Below are 5,233 nucleotides of genomic sequence, written 5' to 3'. Positions count from 1 at the left end.
GAAGAACACGTTCTGATACTCCTCTGCTCCAAAAGTCAGCTGCTTGCCAGCCAGGTGACCCTTTCCCACGAGACCTGTTCCTCCTCCTCCTCACATTGAGAGCGGCGCAACGACTTTCAGTTTTTACCGAAAGTGAGAGCGCGAAGCAAAGAGGGCAAACTAATAAAGTAAAAAATAAGAACGAGGTAGAAAGGGCTTCCTTCAGTAGACCACAGCCCCCCCCCCCCCCCGCCCCTCATCAGAGTTGATCATTGTCTGGTTGCTGCGGGTGACATGGATATAACGCTTGGTACACGTCGAAAAGAAAGATGAGAAGGTGAAATAGGTGATATGAGAAGTAGGGTAATGTGTTATCATAGGGGAGCACAACGTGGTAGAGGAATGGCAGGGCATCAGCAGGGGCATGTTGATGAGGATACATTTTTAGTCGAGGGGGGTGGGGAGCATGTCACGTCGATACTGGGAGGTACCCGGGTTCGAATCCCGGTGCCGGTTGTCCTGTCTAAGGGTTTTTCCTCAGACGCTGCCATATTATGTGTCGGCACAGTTCCCTTAGAAGTCGGCCCAGGACGCACATTTCCCCCAGAGCGTTAGTCGTTACGTTGCCCTCCCCTGTGAGGCCGATCGGCGAGCTCTTTCACCACCACCACCATTTTCACCAAACGCTGTTCTAGAATCAGGAGTATTCAACTTGGCGTTGCGAGGTCCAGTGTTCCGTTCACTCTTCCACGTTTCACTGCCCCAGTTGCTAATCAGTCAGTTTTTTGTTCACCTGAGTATTCTCTTACGCGCGCTGAAATTTCGGCGCACAGTAGCTCGCACCTAAACAACTTCAAACTCCCTAAGCAAATTGTACTACGCAACTTTGGGATCAAGGTTTCATTTGTCAGAGAAACATTGCGATACCAATACAAAGAATCGCGCTCGAGCATAACGTCTTCGGTGCTTGTCGTTCTCATAAGCCCTCCTCAGCGTGTACTACTACACCGTACATGTTTACTAATTTTTAGGAGAAGCTTTACATTTTTTTTTCACATAGGCTCCTAAAAATTACGAGACGACACTATTACTGAGGTCGAACGTCATTCGGCAGAAACACATCATGCGTGTTGCACGCAATATTGACATTATGCCTTCCTGTCACCGATGTTATTACACTGTGATTAAATGTGTGTGATGGACTCGTCTGCTGACAGAAGAAAGACATGTGCTGAGAGAGGAACGGAGAGAGATATGGACATATATGTATATACTAAGGACACGCGTTCTTTCTATAAGCGAGGACGTCGACGAAGATGGATGAAGGGAGTGAGGCGGAAGTAAGGTCGAGGCTCTTCGTTCCTCAATTCTCAATATAAACGAAATCCTGCAGAGAATGTCAAGTGCGGGAGCACACGAGGAAGGCGCCTATACTGAGCTGCAACGCGGAACAAAATGCCAACTACAAAAAAAAAAAAAAAAAAGAAAAAGAAAAAGAAAAAAAGGTTGTTCAAGGCAAATATCATGACGCTAAGAAGGGAGGGAAGAGTGTATTTTTCTTTCTTAGTGTTAGCGCCGCGAAGCAACTGTGGATATGAGTGGCGTACAGATGTGGACAGATGGAGAGAGGACAGCAGGAAGGAGTGGGGGACAGGGGGGGTTAGTGTACGTCCTGGGCTGACTTCAGAGGGAGCTGTACCGACATTCGTCTGGAAAGTCTTCGGAAAACCGAGGGAAAACCGCAGACAACAGAGCCGGTGGCAGGATTCGAACCCACAACCTAAGGTTCAGCACGACCTTGGCTACCAGCAAGGAGGAGTGTATGTAAAGGGGCTGCGCGTTGCACCCTTTGATCGCTGCATTGGAAATATGGTACATCGCATTCGTATGTTGCTGAGTCAACAATGAATAAAAAATGAGAATAAATGAGTAAAGTCCCGCAACCTAAACGGGTAAACAACCATGGCATCGTTCTTTAATTGCTGTTGTAAGGAGCTACGAGACCGGATGAATAACATAACTGAGGGACCGTACAGGTTGGCATCGGTTCTATATGTCCCTGGTCAAATATCACGCAGCATCGTCAAGAACTGCTTTTCTTCCTGGAATTTTTTATGGGATACTGATCTTCTTTACACTCTTTAATAGAGCTGGAGTCATATTTAACTTTATTTATTTGTATATACTGCAGCCTTGGAAAGGCTATGGCAGGAGCAGGCCTGCATGGTGCAAAAAATCGTTTGTGGGAAGAGTTCTGTTGTGACCAGAAATTGAGTTCCATAAACATACTGTGCGCGGGAAGAAAAACTACACTATAAGAAAACAGGATAGAACTTCCTACCCAAGCTGGTAGAACGACAGTACTTCTACCATTTCGGGCCAATACACCGCGCCTTTTCCTCCGCGGGCATAAGCTGCGGCGTCGCTTTCCCTTGCTCTTCTCTCTCACGTTTGCTCTAAGAAAAAAGGGGTAGAATTTCCTACCCAAGCTTGTAAAGCGACAGTTTCTATTCTGTAGTTTGTTTCTACTCTGCTGTTATATCCAAAAGGTGAAGTTGGTTTGAGTAGAAATGTGGTTGCAATACAGCTCTAGCGAGATGGGCAGAAAATTCTTCTTTTTTTTTTGCGTATATTTAAATATTAATTAATTAATATTTAATTAATGCGCGGGCCCGGAAGGGCACGATGCTCAGAAGGTGCGTACCTCGCAGCGGGAAATGTCCCGCAAAATCAAAGCATAAGGAGGGAATTCTATATTGATTTGTTTGTTGAGAATTAGGTGAAGGTATTTCAGTGTTTCCTGAGCTCGTCGCTTACTAAGCGGCATTAAATCTAAGGAGCGGAGGGAGGAAGATGGAGAAAATTGCCTGTCGTAGCGTTTCATAATAAACCTGACCGCCTTATTTTGAACAGATTCTATAGTTTTAGATATATGGACTTTTATGCATATTGATTGGGCCCCTGTGCGCTGACGTTAGCTGACAAAGAGAGCTTCGTGTCAAGGACCTGGATGTAGTTAGTATCTTTACACACCCACCATCGTCTTAACATTTTCTATTTCATACTAACCAGTGTACCCTGGAGCTGTGAGCCAAAAATTAAGTGCAAAATTTCCTCACTTATCGTCACTATATGTATTTGTTGATGTTGTAAGGAGCGCGCACTGAAACACGGTCAAATACAGGAAGTCCGTCCTTTACGTTATCCGCGAGGAAGCGCTCTGTAGTGCTTCGATGACCAAGTGCTGGGATGGTTGATTGGCCCGCGGCCCCAGAGGAACTTTCAGGGTTAACGGACTGATGGTGATCTAGCTCGGAGGCTCTTGGCGTAAATACGATCGTGGCAGCTCATGAGCAGCCCAGGAGGATGTGGGCAATGTCCGCTAGTGTACCATAGGTGGAACAGTTCGGAGAGCCGCTTGGTTGTTTTAGAGAGGAAAAAAATGTGGGAGGGGCCGAACTCTACATGAACCAGTTACTCAAGCTACACACGAGGTGCCGCTACCAGGCTTCGAAAAGGATGTGTGCTTCTAGAGAGGCCCCGAAGAAGAAAATCACAGAGCGGAAGACAACTTGCCGATAGACGGCTGACCAGTCACCCAGCATACTTTCTTGATGTCAAGAGGACCGTTGACCCATGTGTCCAATACGCTGCACGACTTGCTGTGAATCGAGTTTGGGAAGCTCCATTTCCTCATTCTGTACGTGCTGGTCTTACGTGCTCTTATACCTTTTCGTTAGTGGTTATGTTAGTGGTCTGACTCCGTGACGGGTTAAGCGGTATCGTTGTTGCCATCGGGCCAACTAAAGGCCATATTAATGTTTGAGCAGATTGAAGCAGAAGTCTCAATCCGGGATCCCCGGGTATTTCGAACATAGGCTGTTCTTCTACTAGCCGCCTAGTGCCTTCTATCCAATCTACCCAGCCTATCTTCAGCGATTCGCTGGGTTCTCCACCTTTTAATATTCTAACAGTGTTTCTCGTCATCTCACATACTTACGCGCTACTGATTATGCAATTATTTCGTACCAGCTAGTCAATATTACTGCATAATGCAAGCTAATGCAGGTCTTCCAATCGGCTTTCCTTCAGGACAATCTCTTACCCTGAACAGGTGGCGATCTCTTGTCCGAAAGAGATCACCAAGAGGGAGGGATCACCATTGGTAATCTCTTGTGAGAAAGTGTGTTGCTGACTCACCGAGACACTTTTTGAAAGCGCCTCTAACTGTGGTCACTTCCGTGGAAACACTTTTCAACGAAAATCCCACCCAGCCGCAATCTTGGGCGTGCGTCATGCTTCGGCAGCGTCCATTTGCCGATCTGCCTTATCTCGCTGCTCTGCATCTACGCTTTCCCGCTTTTCTGGCGGACGTGATGTTTCGAAAAAGTCGGTTGAGCTCCAAACGTCAGGTGGCCCTAGTACCTTTGTAGTGACGACCCCAGTATAGGAAGACAGTAATAATAACTTGCGGCTGCTTCAGAAGTTTCTCTGGTTTCGAAGAGTAAGTTTCGAAAAAGGAAAAAGGACACGCGATATACGAAAATGAAAGAAAACAACCTGTGCTCGTATTAAATTGAAGTACTGAAAATCCGATGGATGCACTTCCCTTGCAACCGCACTTTAGCAGTACAAGTGCACTGGAGTTGCCGGTTACACTGGTGGAGACACAATCTCCCACCCTTATTTGTCTTTCAAATCAAATCAAATCAAATCCAATCCGAACAAGATGACATTTTCCAAACGTTCAGTCTTGGAGAATCCGTGCGAGTCTCGAAAGACAATATCTGCGACAGTACTGTGAAGTACTGTCGTGTATTCACCGAGCGTCTGAAAAAGTAAATAGTATGATGCGCCATCTAGATTTGCATGCAGGCATAGTTTCCTAAATCGCATAGAACTTATAAGGACTGTCCGCATCTCTGAGCATTTGGGGCAAATGCCTTTACATATGGTAGCTTTACAGTGCCGTCACGTGGTCATAAAGTGTCACGTGATTATAAAGCTACTGACGGACCTACACTGTGGTTGGCCCTGTAAGGCTATTGGTCTAACACATGCTAGTTCACCTTCGACACTATTTTACATGCTTCCCATGCAGAACTCCAACGTTTCCTCGTCCATTGTCACTTCGTATGTTTGTTGTTGTTGGAGCTCCTGGAGGGTATCACGTGGCCTATTGTTTCAGAACGTACTCGAAATAGCGGACGATTTTTGTTACTCAAAACCGCGATGATGAAGACAAACGCACGAA

Source organism: Ornithodoros turicata, chromosome 8 (assembly GCF_037126465.1).
Source record: "Ornithodoros turicata isolate Travis chromosome 8, ASM3712646v1, whole genome shotgun sequence".
Lineage (NCBI taxonomy): Eukaryota > Metazoa > Arthropoda > Arachnida > Ixodida > Argasidae > Ornithodoros > Ornithodoros turicata.
This window is presented reverse-complemented; position numbering follows the sequence as displayed.